Source organism: Kryptolebias marmoratus, linkage group LG13 (assembly GCF_001649575.2).
Source record: "Kryptolebias marmoratus isolate JLee-2015 linkage group LG13, ASM164957v2, whole genome shotgun sequence".
Taxonomy (NCBI): domain Eukaryota; kingdom Metazoa; phylum Chordata; class Actinopteri; order Cyprinodontiformes; family Rivulidae; genus Kryptolebias; species Kryptolebias marmoratus.
The window spans coordinates 27,174,059-27,194,898 of record NC_051442.1 but is presented as its reverse complement, the minus strand read 5'-3'; the positions used below and the strand labels follow the sequence as shown (position 1 = coordinate 27,194,898).

General features: G+C 40.0%; 1 protein-coding gene across 3 annotated transcripts in view; it reads left to right on the top strand.

The window, feature by feature from the left end:
* Positions 1–20,840, top strand: part of nrip1b (nuclear receptor interacting protein 1b) — a 69,444-nt gene that overhangs the window by 18,703 nt on the left and 29,901 nt on the right. The window contains exons 1-2 of one of the 3 annotated variants that reach the window (XM_017439043.3): positions 11,376–11,700; positions 13,246–13,306. The exons of 1 other annotated variant lie outside the window; for it this stretch is intronic. The gene's annotated coding sequence lies outside the window, so the exon portion shown is untranslated. Of the gene's footprint in view, positions 1–11,375; positions 11,701–13,245; positions 13,307–20,840 lie in introns of those variants that run through there. One more of the 3 variants, XM_037979203.1, reaches the window with a different exon arrangement.

Below are 20,840 nucleotides of genomic sequence, written 5' to 3'. Positions count from 1 at the left end.
ACATCAAGTTACTGCGCTTTTTCATTTTTCACTGAAAATTTAATATTCTGTTTAGTTCAGATTATTAGACAAAAGCGTTTGTGCAAAATCAACCGAGGCTGTGTTGGCTGGAGATGGGCACCAGCTCCCTGAGACCCGAAAAGAAGAAGTGTGTTAACAAAATGGATGGATGGGTTATTGAACTGCATTGAGCTCTTTTTAAATCTTTCAATAAACTTAGTGCTATTTGAAATCTAGTTCAGCATACTAGCTCTATTTGTGTCTGCTTATGGCTTCCTTTTTGTCTTTTTTTGTCTCCTTATGTTTTAAAAAAAAATACTTTTATTATTTTGAAATTGCAGTCAGTTCTTCAGACAGTTTTAAACCTTAAATTCTGGTAGTGCATTTAAGTTGAGTTTTCCTGATTAAGTTCAGGGTTCTCTTGTTAGGCATAGATAAGCATTTGCTGGGATGTGACATTTAAAATCAGAAACCAATTATTACCAGCCCAATACACTTGTAGCAAAGTCACTTGTTGCTAGAATAAATTGGTTGATTTCTTTATTTTTTTCAGACTCAACAAGTCAGACATGGTTCTGTTCTACTGCATTATGTCCAAAAACAGCAGCACGATGTGTGTTACTAACCCATCTGTCATTTACTGTTAAGCCACATTTGGGTTGTTAAAGGAAGCGACAGTACAACTTGTGTAACGCTTGTGAGTTGTTTTTCCTTCAACATGCACATAAACACCAAGGGTTATGATGGAGGTGTGGGGTGCTTGTGTAACCGTGTTTACTAATCTAGCTCTAGCACTGGCACAGAAGCCAGACAAATGTGCTTTATTCAGGGCCTGTTTCTGTCTAAGCCACCTTGCCTTCCATTCAGCATTGACCTTGGTGCTTATGAAGAGGTAGGGCTTGACCTACATCCACCCCTTTAACTGAAACTAGTCTTCACCAACCCCCTAGAATAAAACTACTCAGATTCTTCTCCTTCCAGCACCCTTTTTGTGTTTTCGTTGGTCGTATTTTGTTGCACCTGACACTCGAACTACAAGATAAGGTGTCGCTTTGGTGTTTTTTAAAACATTTATAGCAGCATGAGAATGAGAAAGTGCGCTAAACTCTCTGCTTTTAAAGCAGGTGACTCTCTTTGGTTTTAAAGTACCAAACTGTGGCTGAGGCACATAGGCACACATGAAAACACATATAGCTGCTAGCGTCTGTGGGACGTGTGCTAATGTTCAAGGCTAATGTTGGGTGAGGATATCTATTTTAGGAGATTAACCATTGGCTACAAGAGTCAGGTTGTGGTTTTAAAAATGACGTGTCAATTTGGTGTAATGCTGAGTACAAAAATAAAATTTAATGCTTGTAATTCTGAAGGCCTTTGGTGGCAGGTGAAAGTGGGATAATACATATAACTTAAGTTGAATTATTTAGTTCACAAAGTCTCTGTAAAGGTAAGTTTTTAAGACAATAATTACATGTCAGTTCAACTCCTACAGATACAGCCCTTGAGCAGAACTAAACAAAGGTTACTAAGCAACAGCAAAGTACCATGGAGAGAGGAGTGATTTTTGGCTGGTGCATTTATTTTTTTAGATTTACAGTCAAAGGTGTGTGTTAACTAGGAGTTTCACACTGTCACCGGCACAGATGCAGATGGTGCAGCAGAACAAACTAAATGAATGAAACTCTCAGCTGTCGGATTACCGGAACATGCAGAGTACATTAGAGAGCGCAGCTTCACAAGTAAGGGGCTTGCATGAGAGCTTGGTGTGTGATCCCAGGTATGTCCTGACTGACTCGGAGGAATCTGAAGGTTCCAGTGTCATGCTACAAGGCATTAGAGCAGCTCACGGCCCTCTTAGCCCTGAAACACCTCTCTTAGCCAGGAGAAGCTCATAATTTCTCAACTCTGATGACATGTCATACCTTCATTGGTTTTAAATGACTGGTGTGTGACTCTGTTTTAAAAAGGCATAGGGTCTCATTTAGACTACTGCTTAAGGGATTTGACCAGTAAGAGGAGTAGATTGTGAAATTCAGTTGTTTAAAACAGTCATTCTCAACTGGTGGGTTGCAACCCAAAAGTGGGCTGTGAACGTTTTTCCAGTGGGTCAATGGGGAGAAAGAGAGAAAAAAGAGAGAGAAGAAAAATGGGTCAGGGCGACCTATTTTTTTCCCACAGTTCACAGAGGCAGAGGGTGGCGGTGTTATCGTCAGTTAGATGAGGAGCAGGGCCTGATGGGGAGGCAGGCCCTTGTCACGAGACGCAGCCACTCAGAACTGGGTCAGCGGCAGAGGCTACGTCTTGTAAACGGCTTGTCATACCGGGGGAAAAAAGCTGCAAATGAACCATAGATTATACGCCCCAAGCTGAGCACTGAGGTCTCTCCTCTCTCTACAGCCACACTTACAAAAAACAAAACAAACAAAAAAACATGTTATAAGCCTTACAGTTGAGCAGGACTTTCTATAGCACTACCCCCTCCTATAAGCCCCCCCCCCCCCCTTTTTTTTAAGGCTCTAGTAATAGTGTTTGATTACTGCAGTCAGACCTGACAGGCTCAAACCCCCAGCTGCACCTGCTTTAACTAAAGATTCTTTTCACATTTCTCTTTCTCTGTCATACCAGTGGCTGTTTTCTAAATATATACCACTTTCTCCCAGATTTGCTTGACTTTATTCAGGTCAGGTTATTTACTGTACCAAGTTCAACTGTGGTTTAGAAACGAGCTGAGCACACTTGCTTATTCAGCTGTAATCACCCCCGTTTTTAAATTATCTGTGTTGACGCCTGGACGTGTTTTTGAAAATGGACTCAAATTGGCCCTTATTTTCCTTCCAAATGAAGTCTTCTATACCCTCTTACATCTGCAAAGGCAGACAACAATGTTTTTGCTTGTGTGTGTGTTTGTTTGTTTGTCTATTAGCAAAATATTTCATATACCACTAGACGGGTTTTAATGGCATTTTTAGGAAATAATTATTGGGTATACATATACAACTGATTAACTTTTTAGAGTCTGTCCAATTCATGAGGGATGCCACAACTAACTGTTAATCACCAACATAAAAATGGCTATAGGTCATTAATTTTTCCAGATACTGAGTTAAAATTTGATGAGGTCGCATCCAAGAGTCATTCAAACACATACTCTCAACATGACATCTTGTGGTATCACCTGAGAGCATTCACAACTTTATTTTCGAGGTTTGACTATACTGGCTACAACTGTAATTTCTCAACATAAGATGATCTTAGTCTAAAACAGGGGTGCCAAACTCAGTTACCCAGAGCATCCAAAATCACTTAAAAACACTTGGTCTCAGTAGAGGACCAGTCTCCAGTCAATATTTATAAAAAAACATATAATTTGACCTTAGTTTGGCTTTTATAATTAGTGATTATTTTCGTATATAAATAGGAATTACCTTAAGATGTGATGTATAGAATTTAAAGCAAACATAAATCATTGAATAAAGAAATGAAGACTGAAATTCATGATTAGCATTTTTCTTATGCCTTGATCACTATCAGCAGTTCATTTATTATTTAGTAATACATTAGTTCACAATCTATCAAATCAGCTAAATAAAAAAAAACTTTCTATATTTGTATAAACATACAACTGACGTTTTACTTGAAATAAAAAGAGACACAAATACACATTTAAGCCAACTCTGCTGTTCTGATGCACGTCAGCTCAAGTTAGATAATTGACATCTTTTCTTGGATCTTTTATTGAGCTTTCCACCTCAGAACCAAAAATTCCGACTTCGACTTCCGGAAGCAAATGGAGTAGACGGCTGCGTCAGAGCCTCTCTCCCACCTTAGCATCGAAAACTCCCGTTCAGAACTCGCTAATATGCTCGCTATCTCGACAAAATAACATATGAACGGGAGGAGAAACACATCGAGCCACAAAAAATCTATAAAAATGCCTAAAACTCAGGATAAAGGTACTCCGGTCGCGAAAGCTAACACGCGCTCGAATCAAGCTAACGACAACGTGGCTAGTGTGGGAGCTCAGAGCGCCGCAGCAAACATGGACTCGGAAGGAATACTTAAGGCCATTGACGATTTGAAGACTGTTTTGAAAGTGGACAATACAAAGCTACAGCAGAACATCGACCACCTGGGACATGAGATCAGCGGTAAGCTGGACAGTATTACCACGGATGTGCAGGGCTTGACAAAACGAGTTGATGAGGCGGAGGCGGAGGCCCGCGTTCATCAAGTGGAGAAATGGGCAAAGGAGGCAACCGAGGCGCTGTGCTTCTGCATCGAACAACAGAGGAAAACGCAGCTTAAAGTGCTGGATTTAGAGTCCCGTTCCAGAAGAAACAATGTTCGTGTATTCGGGGTGCCAGAAGGTCAGGAGGGGAACTCCACCATACAGTATATTGAGACGCTTCTGAGAAGCCAGCTACAAATACCGGAGGACCTGGACTTGAAAATACAGCGCGCATATCGCACTCTGGCAAACAAGCCCCCACCCGACTCACCACCGAGGGCTATTATTGTCAACTTTCTGGAATTTTCTACAAAAGAAAAGATCTTAAGAGAAGTGTGGAAAAAAGGCAAGATCCAGGTGGGCTCTTCAAATATTCACTTCGACCACGATTATGCACCTGAGATAGTGAAGAAGCGCAGAGAATATATCGCGATCAAGAAAGTGCTCAAGGTAAAAGGCATACGCTTTCAAACACCGTTTACCAACATAAGGATCCACTGGGAATCAGGAACCCGCACATATTCCAGTGCACGGGAAGCCTACAACGAGCTGAAGAGACGCGGAATCCAGGTGGAGGAACCGGCGACAGCTGACCGTGGCCCCGGAGTGGAGGCGTGTCTTCGGGAGCTGCTGGGCTGGCAGCCGGTGAATAACAGCGGTGCGGCGGTGGCGCTGAGAGTGAAAAACAGGCTGCAAGATTTCCAGCGGAACATGTCAGAGTGAAAATGGGCAGAACTTGACACAACGCAACATTAAGGGCTCTGGCTTATTTTTTCGTGGGAGAGGACACTGTTGTTTTTTCTTTTTTCCTTTTTCTTTTTTCACGTTGGACTAATAGGATGGGCGTGTTTTTTCCTAGGGGCGCTATTGCTGTCTTTTTCGGGCGCTCTCGTCTTGAGAGGTTTAACCCTCGACTTGCCAACGGGGTCACGAGTGAGAAGAGGGAGTTTCTCCTCACCTTGGAAGTCAGTTTGGTTTTGTTTTACTTTGTTACTGTTCGTGTTCTGCTTTCAGGGGCCAAATCAGTCAAGGTAACTTTTTATATCAATGTCATATAATTTGAAAATCGCTTCCTTGAATGTAAACGGATTGAGTAGTCCAGTGAAAAGAAAGAGGGTCTTAGCCAAATTGAAAAAAGATGGGATACAAATTGCTCTTTTACAAGAAACACACATGTCTAAACAAGAACATGACAAATTTAAGTCATTTGGTTACTCAAACACGTTTTATAGCTCTTGTAGAAATAGTAGAAAGAGGGGGGTGATCACCCTAATTTCTAATTCACTGAACTTTGAATTGATATCTGAGAAGGGTGACAAAGAGGGCAGATTTGTTATTATAAAGGGGAGGATTGATAACGTTGTTGTCACAATTGTTAATATATATGTACCACCAGAGAGTGACAGAACTTTCTTAAAAACCTTATTTGACACCATTATCTCATTTAGTGAAGGAGTTCTGGTTTGCGCTGGAGATTGGAACACAATCCCTAACTATGCTCTAGATACAACAAGCAATAAGAGACAAAAAACAGGTAGGTCAAAAGATCTAAATATTCTGATCAGGGAGATGGGCATGTTTGACGTTTGGAGGGACCTCCATATTAAAGAAAAAGAATTTACACATTATTCTTCTACACACAAAGTCCACTCCAGGATCGATCTGTTTCTGATGAACACCATCGATAGATCTAAAGTGAAGGAATGTTTAATTGGAACATCTGATATTTCGGACCATAACATTATCTATTTGTCCATTGGCTTGTCTAATAGGCCTAGGTCAACATTATGGCGCTTAAATATAGGTATCCTTAATAATGAAGCCACAACAAAGGAGATTAGAAAAGAAATAACGGAATGTGTAAAAGACAATAATAATGGGCAGGTAAATCCCACCTTGGTCTGGGACACGGTCAAGGCGGTTATGAGAGGGAGACTAATTTCTAAAACTGCTTATCTTAAAAAAGTAAAGCGGTTAAAATATGAGGAATTGGAAAACACATTGAGGAAATTAGAATTAAAACAGCAAAGGACTAACAATGGAGAATTATCAGAACAAATAATGAAAACTAAAAGCAATATAAATGATATGATACTTCAGGAGCTTGAGGAAAAATTGCGATTCTCCAAACAAACATTTTACGAATCAGGCCCAAAAGCTACACGAATCTTAGCTAGACAACTTCGTAAACACCAACTGAAGCATTCGATTACTAAAATTAGAGAACCCTCAACTGGTAATTTAACCTATGACACGGATAAAATACATAATGCCTTTGAGAATTACTTTAAAACATTGTACTCTGCCCCAGGAGCAGTTAACATAAATGCTATTGATGACTATTTGGCAGCTGTGGACCTACCTTCGCTTGGACTAATCCAAAATGAAATTCTATCTGCTCCCATTACCCAGAAAGAATTGGACACAGTTATTGGACTTTTGAAAAGTAATAAGTGCCCAGGTAGCGATGGGTTTCCAAATGAATGGTACAAGATGTTTAGGGAGGAGCTTTCCCCGGTTCTGCTCGAGTCCTTTAACTGGACACTGAGCAGAGCTGTGATTCCACCATCTTGGAGAGAAGCTGTAATATCTGTCCTCCCTAAAGAAGGGAAAAATATTGAATACTGCGAATCATATCGCCCAATCTCAATTCTGAATGTCGATTATAAAATTTTTACGTCAATAATCTCTCGAAGAATGGAGTATTACTTGTTAGACCTAATACACGAAGACCAGACGGGATTCATTAAAGGCCGACAAACTCATGACAGCATAAGACGAACATTACATATATTAGCTCAAGCCAAAAAGCAGAACCTCAGCGTCGCATTAGTCAGCCTAGACGCAGAAAAAGCTTTTGACCGGGTTAACTGGACTTTTCTATACAAGGTATTAGAGCGTCTGGGCTTTAATAAGCAGTTTATTAGTTGTTTGCAGTCACTTTATGATAAACCACGGGCCAGGGTAAAAATCAATGGGCACCTAACAAATAGCTTTCAACTATACAGGGGAACCTGCCAGGGATGTCCTCTAAATCCATCGCTTTTTGCAATATTTATTGAACCCTTGGCACAGGCTATTAGAGAGAATGATGAGATAAAGGGTGTTAGTTTTGCAAATATAGAACACAAGATCGGCCTTTTTGCAGATGACATAATCACATACCTCCAAAATCCAAATATAACATTCCCCAAACTTATGTCAGCTCTAACTGAGTTTAGTCAACTGTCAGGCTACAGTCTAAACATCACAAAAACACAAGTTTTGACAATTAACTATTCTCCTAGTAAACTTGTAAGAGAGACCTATAGACTTAGATGGGATGCCAAAAAGCTAAGATACCTGGGAGTGTTTATATCCCGAGATTTGGACGAGTTATTTAGTTTGAACTTTGGTAAACTTACTGAAACCATACAAAAAGATTTGGCACTCTGGACAAGGTTACTGTTGGACTTCACAGCTAGAATGGAAATAGTGAGGATGAATCTGCTCCCTCGATTTTTATATCTTTTCATGTCATTGCCTATTAGAATATCAAACACACACTTCCATGCCTGGGATAGGCTGATCTCAAGATTTATTTGGTCCGGGACAAGACCAAGAATAAAATTTAAAACACTCCAAATTAATAGAGATCAGGGGGGTCTGGCCCTTCCAAATTTGAGGGAATACTACTACGCAGCTCAAATGAGATTTATGGTCTGCTGGTGCTCCCCGGAAATGGAGCCTGGATGGAAACAGATTGAACTTAGGCATGGTGGGGTCCAACCCCAAACACGTTTGGGAGGTAAAATAGTTTTGGACCAAAGTGGGAATCGTATAGTTGAAGACACTTTGTTAATCTGGAAAGAAATAGTTGACAAGTACAAATTGGCAGATGTCATTGGACTCCAGATGTGGCCCACTTGTAACCCAAACTTTCGGCCAGGAGAATTAGACTCCTCCTTTTTAGACTGGAAAGATAGAGGCCTTGTAGCTTTGTGTCAGTTTGTAGAAGGCAACACCTTTAAAACATTTGAGCAACTGAAAAGGGATTATAAACTTGAGAACAGAGACTTATTTAAATACTTTCAGGTTAGACACTTCTACAATACCAAAATGAAAAAAGGTGTTCCTCCAGAAGGTAATACTATTGTGCAAATTTTCACAAATGCCTATACTAACCTTCCAACTAAAACCGTTTCCAAACTATATAAGGGGTTGCAGAAACATAATGAAAATAACACCTTGAATATTAAGTCAAAATGGGAAAAGGAATTGGGAGTAAGGATTACAGAGGGCGAGTGGCTTTCAATGTGTGTGACACAACAGACATCTACCAGTTCCAAAAGATGGAAGGAATTCGGATGGAAGTGCATAATTAGATACTTTATTACACCTCAAATTATGAGTAGACAGAGAAGAAAAGAACAGCAATGTTGGAGACAATGTGGCCATCAGAATGTCAATCACTCTCATGTGTTTTGGTCTTGCCCTAAGATGGCACTCTACTGGGATGGAATCTGCCAGACTATCGGAATAATTTTGGGGTACGCCATCCCCAAAGACCCCAGAATTTTTCTGCTGGGGCTGATATGCGGAGAAGTGTTTCAAAAAGAAGATGAATATCTTTTTAAAATTTTATCAATTGCAAGCAAAAAAGCTATTACACGGTCTTGGCTAAAGAAACTCCCTCCCCAGCTGGACCATTGGCGGGAAGTTGTGGAGGAAATTCACTCTATGGAAAAATTGATGTATCTTTTACATATAAAAGGACATTTTTACAACAAACGCTGGTCCAAATGGCTGGCATACAGGAGTAAGGAAGCGTAACTATGTGCAACATCTTGTAATGTTCTTTCTTATTCAACTATGAGTCACTGCCCCATGTTCTGTGTATTTTATGTTTCATTGTAATAATGAAAAATGTTAAATAAAGAGTTAAAAAAAAAAATTCCGACTTCATTTTCTCACCTAAAAAACTTGATAAGAATCCATTTTTTTAAGCAAAATGAGAATTGAGAACTTTTTGGCAGTCTAATAATACATATAAATATTATCTCATCGCAGTAAGGAAATGGTCCACGATCAAGTTTAAAAATAATCTGCAGTCGCCTGCGTCACCGCTCGTATCCTCCTCCCTTTAGTGTCTTCCCTCTGTCTCTGACAGACAAAGTGGGATAAACACTGGGTTTGATCTCCCTCTCACAAATAATTGCTCTAGCTGTTATATTGAGCTAAGACCTTTCAAACTGAAAATCGTGGGCTTATTCTGGCATCGGGGTCCACTTATGGAGCAATGTAATTTTCAGGCAGTGGAGCTCACTCACATTTCACTATGTAGAACAAATCTGCCTGTAATGAATCTCTCAGGACACTGTGTTGCCTTCACAAATGACTGCGTTTTGGCTCTTCTGCAGCAGCAGATCTACTGTCCGCCTTAAAAAAAATATATTAGCTCTTGTTTCTTAAATGTAGAACAGTTCTCTATGTTTGATTGGAGCAAACGGGCTTATGAAGTGTTTATGTCATTCATGTTTTTTTACCATATTAGTCCCAGAGGATGCTAATCATATTGGTTTAAAAACAACATTATTAGCCAGGGTGTCACACAAACAAACATGCCATGATATTCTCAGGTGGGGCTAAACATGGGGGGATCGAATTAGTGGCGAGAGTCCGTGTTAGTCCGCACGCCCTGCTCTCCTCTGAGCCGTGATGCTGGTAGGCACCTGACTTGTCTAATGTTATTCTTAGCCCTAGAACTTCATGTCTCAATGCCAGAGCCCCTTAACGCTAATTGTGGAGACTGCTAGTGGCTTGTGTCGATCAACAGCAGCCTCCCCGGTGGCGTGTATGTGTGTGTCATGGCCTGTCTTTCAACATTTGTGCTTGTGAAGGTGAGACAAGCTCAGCAGCAAACCAGCCAAAACCAGTACTTGGCCACTCCAGCCAGTTTTTTAATGTTTTTTTTTTTTTTTTTTCAGTGTGTGTGTGTGATAGGGAGCCACCACAGTGCTTTTGGCAGATGGTTTCCAACAGGCCTGCGTATGCCATGTGATAACATTAGAGTTTTGAAAGGTCAGGCTTGAAGAAAACCAGTAGGAGAGCTCGGAGGAAGGCCAGCTTCCATGTGCTCACCCTTTCCATACAGCCCTCTGTGCGTGCACACAGACACACACTCACACACACTGTATTTTTTAGTGTATGTGTCAAAAGGAAAAGGCTATGTTATGAATTTTCAAACATTGAGTACTGAACACATTGCTTTGCACGAAGCAAAGCAAATATTGACTGTATTCTTTGAACTTTGGTAGGCTCTATATCAGTTGCAGGGAGGGTGCCACAGCTTTTGCCTACCAATAAAACCCCCTTTTGTGCTTTTTCGCTGAATTGCACTCAGCTCTTGGGCAAAAATCAGAGTTTGACAGTGCAGACTCAGAGACTTTGGACTTTGGAACTCAGTGTTTACATTAGAAAAATCTGAGGTCTTCTGTGGGACCCAGCAGGTCATCATGAACCTGTCAAAACACTGGCTCTGAGTCTCCACCCCCTGGCCATGTCAGAGACGTTTGATTTGCTGTGAAGCTCACACTTGAAACAGAAGCTGCAGTATTTGTTTTGAAGCTGCTGAGGGTTGCGAGGAGGAAAACCTTCTGGAGATTCCTCATACATAAACAACACTTCTGAAATGGACGGCAGTCCCATCACACAGGTGTCGCGTGATCGAGATCCTCTTTCCCTGAAATGGCACCAAGCTTGCACACTATGGAGTAGGAGGTTTAAAAATATATCCACGAGGGGCAGTCAGTTATTTTGAAATTCTGCTTGTATCTCAGCCTGATAGAGAGGTTAAAGATACAGCATCCTGATAAATATCTTCCCACCGGGGGAGCAGATAAGGAGCGGCATGGACTGAATCAGGGAGCTGAGGGAAAAAGAGGGAGGATAGGCGAGAAAGGGGTGAGGGGATTCGACTTAGAAGGAGGGCTGAGATGTCTATCAGGCTGCATGAAGGTTTTTTTGTTTTGTTTTTGTTTTGCAGATCCAGTTCAAGGGCGCCTGCAGGCGAGGCAGCTCTCTACTCTTGCTGTGCCAACGCTGCCGCTCAAGGTCATATGAGCCAGCCCTGTGACATTAAAGAGGAACAGGAAAGGGGAACGGGGAGGGAGGGGGGCACAAGCCATCAACCACAGACCCACGCACACAGTTGCATGCCAATTGAGTTGCAAGAAGAAAAGTAGCCTTTAACTCCTCGAGTCTTTCTTGTGACATCCTGCTCCGGCGTCAGCATCTGTGTTGGACTCAAAGAGGGCTGAAGCTCTTTTAGAGCAGAACTGAGAGCACCATATTCTTTTTGTGCTGAGTCAAGAGATGCTTGCCTAAATGCTTTATAGTTGCCTGCTAAACATGCAGGCGACACTTGTATGTGGGACAAAGAGAGAAGAGAGCAAAGATGGATAAGAAAAGACTTGAAGAAAGCTCAAGAGAGAAAGGTAGAGAAGAACAAAAACATCTTATTTATTTAAAGGAACATTGATTTAATGGCATGTGTTCTTCAGTTCTTAGTCAAAAATGAGGTGAGTTAAGGATTTAGTGAAATTCATTTTTTTTTTGTTTTTTGGCCAGAAGGCTTTTGCTGTAGAGAGCACACACTTCTGCACAGCCCAAATGTTTGCATCAGCAGGTGGTTTCAGATGGGAACTGGAGCTGTGGTTACAGATCCAGGTGTTTAATGTTTTAACTGTTGCTCTTACTGTAAGACACATGCTTTCACAGTTGCAGCTAAGTACTTGCAGTTTAGATAAACATGTTTAGTACAATGACTCAGCAACTTGATTGTGTCTGACCTACAAAACTATATAAAGGCTGGGTTTCTGTTATGTGGTTTGTGTGGCTTGGGACAGCTAGGTGGAGGTAGCAAGGAACTTTTATTTTCTACTACATGTAATACAACCGTGGTGTAGGTGTTTTTTTTTACTGAACATCATAATGGGACCACTAGCAGCCCTTGACGTGTCATCTTGACACAACATAAATACCAGAGCAAAGAAGACTGAAGCTGTACAGTTTAACTGATTCACATACATACACTATGTTACTGCATCAGTAGTGTCACTGTGTACTGATGCATTTCTTTGAATAAAATCAAGATGCATGTTTCCAAAATGTCTTCATACCAGTCAAATCAGATCTGTTTAATGATTAAATGAAGAGACTGAAAGCAGGTTTATTGTATTGACCACATATCAGAGATGCACAGTCCTACTATGAAAGGTGCAATTTGCTTGTTTTTGCCACATTAAGTTGTCAAACTGTGTTGTAAAAGGTATGAAAACAACACAGCAAACAATTTGAGGGAAAACCAAAGAGGTTGGGAAGCTCCTACTCCTTAAATCACTTTGCGCAAAAATGAAATGAAATGTAAAAGCTGACCTGAGAGGAAGTTTGCTAACAGGGGTTTTCAGGTAATTATTTATCTATGTAGTTTTTACATATTCAAATTTTTTTAATAGTATTTAGCGACCACAGTCCTATGTAAAAGTAATGTATGTTTTTGGAATCTAACAGTGATCTCTGTACATAATTTTTAAGTATCAGTAAGCTAAAACTGTATTGAATTAAAATATGAATTGGGATTGGTCATTTCAGAGTTGTGAAGTGGTCACAGGAAGATTGGTGGTCTGATCCCCAGTTTCTCTGTGTCAAAGTGTCCTTGGGCAGGACACACTACATTACCCTTGATATGCTCAGTTGTGTGACTGTAAAGAAAAAGCTTGTACAGTAAAATCAGATGCACCATAATCTTTTTTTTATGTGAACATATTGAGAAAAATCCTGGAAAACTGCTTTAAAAACCTACAAAGAGATCAGATTAAAAGAAGACACATAAGGCCCTGTTAAGACCTGGCACTAACATCCATCTTTGGCGATTCAACTGCAAGTAGTCAGCTCTAATTGAGAGCGTTCACACTGGGTGGTTAAATGTGTACCTCAAAACATTTCTGTGATCAAATATCAGTTCTCCACTCTGTTTGCAGGTACACATGAAGCCACGTCACACAGAGAGCTGTCAGTGAGCAACAAACTGGACATCAACAGGTCTGCTGATGGTTTTGTTTAAAAAAAAAGACAATACATTCAGACATCTGAAAGATATTCTTATTTTGAAATCACAGTTCAGAGCAATTTGACAGACCCTCCAGGATTTCGCGAGGTTGCAATCGCAACTATTAACGCAAAATCAAGCAAACCCCGCAGTGAAGTTAGTTTTTAGTTGGATATTGGATATTTGCGCTCCGCGGAGTTAGCGGCGTCTAGCTCACAGCTGACCCGAAACAGGAACGCTAATGTCGGCCAGCCGTCCCTAAGCGAACCACCGCGCGAAGGGGCCGGCAGCGAACGGAAAAAATGCCTGCGAAATCCTAGAGGGACTGTTTTGAGTTTAACTTTTGTCAAGGTTTCGCTGTTACAGCTTAATTATTATGGCCTATTTTCATGCACAAAATTTGCATTCTGACCTGCATTCTTGGCTGTGCACATTATTTTGTTGCCCACCTCAGCTCGTTTTGTGCCCATCTTGGCAGCCGGCCCCATGTTTATGATTTAATCTGCTTGTCTTATTTTTCTATCTTCATTTCCAGTTTCCTTTCAAGAATCGTTATTTATCATCAGTGTGGTCTTTAGACCTGGACATTTACCTCAGTAGTTTTCTGTCATAGGAGAGCTGTTCTGCTATGTGGCTGTTGAAATACAGCTGTAGTGTGCTCTTGAGGAAGACTGTGACAATTTTAAGCAAAATGCTGTTACACAAATTTTTTTGAATATATTCAAAACTTAGTCTGTGATTCAGGAGGAAATTAAGAACCCCGTGAAAGTCGTGAGACCTTCTGAAGACGGCCTCATGCATGTTGTTTGCCAACTACTTGAAGCCCAGAGATGCCACCTTAAAGACGCATTTAAAGGCCAGGTGTGAACGGGAAACAAATTCTACAGCAAATTTTACAGCTAACAATATAAAGGCTCAAGTCTTCTTGCTAAAAAAAATTCAGCAGTGTCTGAATTACATTTAGTTGCCTGATTTCATTTGATGACGGTGTTTGTTTTCTGCACAATCATTTTCGGATATATCATTTCCAGTTTCACATTACACATTATTGATTATTTCTGGTAGGGTTGCAGAGTTAGATCTTACACTCGTCATGTGATATAAGCTTTCAGTGGCTGTTCAGCTGTGTGAGAACAATGTGTTGTCTGACAGCAGTACAGTAGTACACATCAGCCTGAAGACCTTGAGCTGCAGGACTGTTAGCAGCTGTAAGTTCAACTGTCTGAATGTTTAATCTAATGTCTTACTTTCATTGGGAAGAAAAAATGGGGGGATATCCCTCAGTGTACCATCACATTAAAACCTATTACTATTTCATAGCACCTATTTTAGATTGGAGAGTCTACTGTTCTCCTGAATTGGTCCCGCTTTTATCAGCCATAGTTAGAAATGACAAAGACCTCTTCCTCTATTATTTTACATCAGTGTACAGCTATTAGAAAGGAAGTACAAGGTAAACTTAATGGAGGATGATTTTCTGGATGTAGATAAGCCTGTGTTTTTTGGAACCGAACTAATAGCCTCACTATCATCTAAATTTCCTTGTAGATGTAAAAGTACAGGCAGACTCATTGTATGAGTCCACAAAGTCGGTCTCCCAGGCCACTAATGGAGCTGCTTCAGGCTATGCATCAATATGACAACCCAGATTACAATCTTTAGAGTTTGGGAGCACTTTAGGTACTTTCAGTGCTGGAAGAACAGAGAAAGAACTGGCTGAAAAAGCACTGAGTCATTAGAATAACAATCACAGCGATGGGTGGAGCTGTGCAATGATACAGCCTGACAGAAATTACTTAAGTATACCCATGGGGACTTGTAGTGAGGCTGTCGGGCCTAATAAGGATTTTGCTGTGACGTTAATAATGAACCTAATAGCATCTTTTGTTTAATATGGTGTCACAGTAGTGTTTCTCCTATTACACAGATCCAAAGTTTAGAAAAGTGCCCCCAAATATTTTACTTTGTACAAAATGCATTAGATGCTTGCCTGTCATACTAGAGCCAGGGCATTGTTGGTTATGTTGGATAAACATTTCAGCAATGTGTTGAAATGTTGAAATATTGTGTTGTTTTTATGTTTTAGGATTTTAAAATATAGATAAAATATAGATTTTTTTTTGTAATTTTATATCAATGACTTATGCCTCTTTTACACGGGCCCTAATTCAGAAGTCCGGCTCTACTCGGCTTGGCTCGATAAAGAATGCATTGCGTTTACACCGGCCAGTTTGGTCAGTAGCAGAGGAACGCCTCCTTGTGTTGCGGGGGGCGGGGCCGCGGCACTGGGGGGTGCGCCACCAAAACTTAGCACAAGTTGTGTAAACAAAGAAAGAGCTATGGTCAACGTTGGCCCTGTGTTGTTGCTGTTTTTTAAACTTATGGGGATTCTCCTGAGACTTCAGGAAGAGAGGCGCAGTGGAAGAAATGCTCTGGATGCTGCCATTGTTGCGCGGAGTAGGACAGACGTTTTCCGCCGGAGATTTCAGGCTTTACAGCACCTTCAGCTGGGGGACAGAAGGCATAAACTTTGCAGGGTAAGCTAATGCTGTTGTTTATTTTCCTACCGTTCGCTCTTTATGCTTGCATCTGGTCACACCCACGACCAATGAGTGAACAGGAGCTAAGCTTGCGCCGCCCACGAAGCAGGGCCGGCCCGGCTGGCCCGACTCTGAAGCAGGGACCAAAGAAGCAGGGACCGAGTGCGAAAAAATGCAGATGTAAACGCTCGCAAAGCGATCCGAGTAGAGTGGAGCCGGGACCGTTAGGGTCTGTGTAAAAGGGGCATTACAGGAGATTTTTAAAGAGGACCTATTATGCTTCCTTGAACAAGTCAAGATAGGTCTGTGGGCTATACAAAACATGTTCATTACATTTAACACACAATCATTCTCAGATATTGAGATTCCACCTGATTAGTTCTGCCTGTTTTGAGCTCATTTCAGAATGAGCAGTTTTGCGGCTACAACATTATTATGCAAAAAAACTGCAGTTGGCCATGCCTCCCAACTCAGTGTCCTGTTTTAAATCACCAAAACTCACTGTAGGATTAAACGCTGCAGATCTTGACACACATTTATATTGTTATTATCTGAAGGACCTTATCGGTCCGTACTCATCCACCCAATCTATGCGATCACAGAACTGTAACCTCCTCCACCTTCCACCATCCAAATTAAGGACCATGGGAGATTGGGCTTTCTGTGTGGCTGGCCCCATCTCTGGAACTCTCTTCCTGACTATCTGAGAGCTCTGCAACCACTGGTTGACTTAAAAAAAAGGCTTAAAGACTTTTTTTTTAAGCAAGCCTATTCTGCCTCCAAATAGTTTGATGATTTTATGATGATGATTTTAACACTGATTTTAGTTGCACTTTGTAGCACTTTGAGATTTTTGTTAATGAAAAGTGCGTTACAAATTAAATTCATTATTTATTATTAATTCACAAAAAAATAAAGAAGAAGAAAATAAGGCTAGGATCAACCTGGCCAGCAGCAGCAGGGTCAGTTTAGTCAGACAAAGTAGGAACAGGTTTTATTCTGGTGCAGCACCATTCAGCTTAACAGCATCAGAAAAAACAACCCCTCAAAAGACACAATTGCAGCCTTAAATAGTCACAGCTGATAACGGACTAAATCATTCTTCACAGGGAAATTTACCAATTTACAACTTCCATCTGTAAAATACATTTGATCAAAATACCAATATATTCCCACTTACTTTTTATAAATATTTTATATTTTAGACCTCTTTATGTGCAAATTCATGCTTAAAGTGCAGTGCTAAACAAAGTGCTTGTTAAAGTGCTAGTTAAAGTGCAGAGGTGCTCTTAAAGTGCTATATAGGTTGTTTGTAAAAAAAATAGTCCCAGTAATGAAGACCTCTTTATTACAAGGTCATTTTGCAAGCACCAAAAAACATTTTCTTATTGTCAAAAAAACGGCTGGATGGTTTTTTTTTTGCACCACAAAAACATGCAAAAAGTGAATTTTGCATAATAGGTCCCCTTTAAGCAACTTACTAAATTAATGAATCATCTCTTGAACCAAAGCACTTTTTGTTGTATTTTTTTGTTGCAATTTGTCAACATTAATGATTTTTTAAAATATATTTTCCCATTTCCCAGTCACTGTTCAAAGTGCACAAAATCCAGTGTTTCCAAACTCAGGGAATAATTCAATAATCGTGATTACAATCTCGACCAAAATAATTGTAGTTGTGATCATTTTTGTCTGTTTCATACAATTTTTTTTGTTTCATCTAAGCTACAGATTTCTTTAGTTTTAAATTAATTCTAAATGCATGAGTTCTTGTTTCTGTCGCATTTGGAGATTTTCATAGAACAGGAGCAGAATCAGTCCCCTAGATAATGTGTGTTTCGACATGATGATAGTTGTGCTGTATCTCCTTATGTTTTCCTTTTTGCACAGTCTGCACTATCATGTTGAAAGTATGGAGGCTGATTATCTTGCAGGGAGACTGGTTCTATCCCCAACATCGGCAGCCCAGAGAAAATGGGTCAGAAGAGCACATGGATCCAGTCTGTGTGACACCGAGCCTAAGTCTCCCTGAACTGTACTTTCTTCTCAGACAGGATTTACTGGATGAGTGTCTCTAACACTGGTGATGCCATCCTTTGAACGCCAACCACTGAGAGCTGGATTTGAAGCTCCACTGAGCTCTGCTGAATTTTGACCTTTAAGATAAAACTAAAGAAGGAAACCGAATGGAAAGGGCCTCTTCTTTCTCGTACAGAATCCCGCTGTACCCATGCCCTAGGTTTTATCATACCTGTGACTGAGAGAGCTGCCATGATGATAAAACTTTAGGAGACAATTATTTGTTATTGTGTGCAAGTGTTTATATGTCTGTCTTAGCAAAATAGTTTATGAACGACTGGATAAATTTTAATGAAGCTTTCAGAAAGTAATCATTGGGTGTACATCTACATCTGATTTTGACTTTTCAAGTCGACCCAATTCAAGATGGCCACTACAGCTAATTAGCCAACACAAAAATTGCTATAATTAAAAGATAAAATTTAATATGGTCTTAGCTGAAAGTCATTCACAACACATACTTTGATTGTGACATCTCAGGATATCGCATGAAATTATTTTAAAGGTTTGACCAAAATGACCAACTTTGTCATTTTTTAAAAAAATATGTTGATCTTAGTGTAAACCTCAGGCATAAAAGGCGGTAGCCCTTCAAGGAATGCTAGGCCTTTAATTAAATGAAGAACATTATAAAATACTTCAGTTTTAAAGGTGCCGAAACAAAAAGTTTGCAGATGTGTAACATCTTCAGCAGAATGCAGAGGTGAAAATAGATGTTTTTAAACAGATTTAAACTCCAGTAATTAGTCAGTTAACATCTATCAAAACATTTTAAAACTGTGTTGGTTTCACTCTGATGTTGTTTACATGTGGATGAGGAAGACTGTAATGCAGGGCTGATCACAATTACATCCAATAATTGGGATTGCATGATTATTGTTAATTTTGTCAGGTCTGTTCCTCACTCAGCTGGCATAGTCCCATTTTGACTCTTTCTTTTGATCAAATGCAAAGGCATTTAGGCTAAACAATCAGTAGGTACAGGCTGGAGGCCTGAATGGCTCTGGCATAAATCTTGCTGGTGCCTGGCGTGTAGTCGTCTCTGTATCATTTTTGCTGATTACTCTTCCCATTACTCAAAACAGATGTGTTTGCTGGTGATGAATGATCCAATTATGGAATATTTGTCACCCATTTGATACCTGCTGCTAGCTCGTGTCCATAGAGGGGGAAAAAAAAACAAACATGTCAGCACAGTGCTCTCTCTCCAGTTTCGAGTCCAGTCTGGTTGGATATGAGTTGATTCAGCCTTTGGGTTTGTTTAATTTGGGGCTCTGCAACCTGCTGCTCTGTAGCCACATGTGGCTCTTCAGAGCCTCTGAAGCAGCTGAACCGGAGTTATTTTTTTCTAAATAAATTTGTAATGGGAATCAATACTTTTAGCAGTTTACCTGTCCAAACTAAAATTTCTGCAGCAGAATGACAAAAATACAAGTAGGTTAGGCTGCCTGTGTGAACAGAAATTAGACAAATCAGTTATTACAAATATACTTTTTGCAGCTTCCCATCAATCAGCTGAATGTGACTCAAGTTTTGCTAAAATGTGTTTAAAATTCAGTTCTACTATTGAGGTCATAGTTTGTTAGCTTGTTCTCCAATTTGTTTATTCAACTCTATGACTCACAATTTAGTCATTCGTCAAATCCACAAGAAAAAAAATCAAGTTTTTTAATATATTTAAGTCAAGTTGCTTTAAATTTGCGTTGCAACAAGATCTTGTGATATGAGTTCTCGCAAGACTAAAATGTCACAAGAATTCCCACGAACCAAAACACAAACAAACCCTGTGTCGTGACTTTGTCTGGTTAAACTATCACCAACAATATCTCCATCACTTTAAATCGCTTTTGTGCCAGCAGTTTAAATAAAAATGCGGGTATGAGCATAATTTGGTCACCTCACTCAAGCCGTGTTGTGGATGGCAGCTTCCCCTGCCTTTCTGCTGCCTCTGCAGCTACGTGATGAGGGAAATAGTCTCTTCCGCACATTTATTTCAAACAGAATGGACAGAGTTCACATGGTCATTTGTCCACTTTGAAGCTGAGAAAATGAAGTTTTAACATGTTAATATGTTTGAGTTGAAAGGAATAAAAAAGGCAATCAAATTTTGAAGTGGTGGTAAAAAAAATATTCGACTGCACTGTTTTTCTACCCCTTGGTAAAATGTTGAGAAACCGGTAAAAAAGGTGATTAAATAAGGACATAAATTAATAAGTCTTTTAAATAAAAAAAAAAAATTGGTACGATACGAACATAAAGTTTGAAGTTTTCTTTAAGATTTTAGGCGTAGTGTTTTATTTATCTCTTATTGCGAAACTAAGTTTTTTTCCATAGATTTGTGAGGAAAGTGACAATTCTTTTTGTCTTAACATTTAAAAAACAAAACAATACATTTTCTCAACATAACTTTGAACTGTATTTTTTGCTTTTTTTGTTATATAGTATATGAACAAAAATTGATCAAGTTTGTTTTTTTTAAGAGCCGAATACCTTTTGTTGTATCGTAGAAAATGTATTTAATAGGAAAGATGATTAAAATGGTTCTTTGAGACATTGAGGTTGCAGACCCTTGGTCAGCTGGATGTTGGGCCGAGTCTGCCCTGTGGTGTTTCATTTTCTCTTGATCATCTCATCAGTCTAGAGGTCAGAGGAAAAAGAGGGCCTCTCAATCAAAAGCTGAAGCACCCGTTTGATTTTGAGAATATTTGTGTTGGTATAATTTAAATTATTCCACTCTGAACAGTTCACTGTCCCTCTCTTCACATGCCTCACATGGCAGTCGCACACATATAAACTGTAGTTGACCTCCTCTAGTTGCTCCAGATATACACCAAAAGCAATACACACACACACACACTCCCATACAAACACATACAGCTGAAAGGATTCATGTACCCCCCCCCACCCC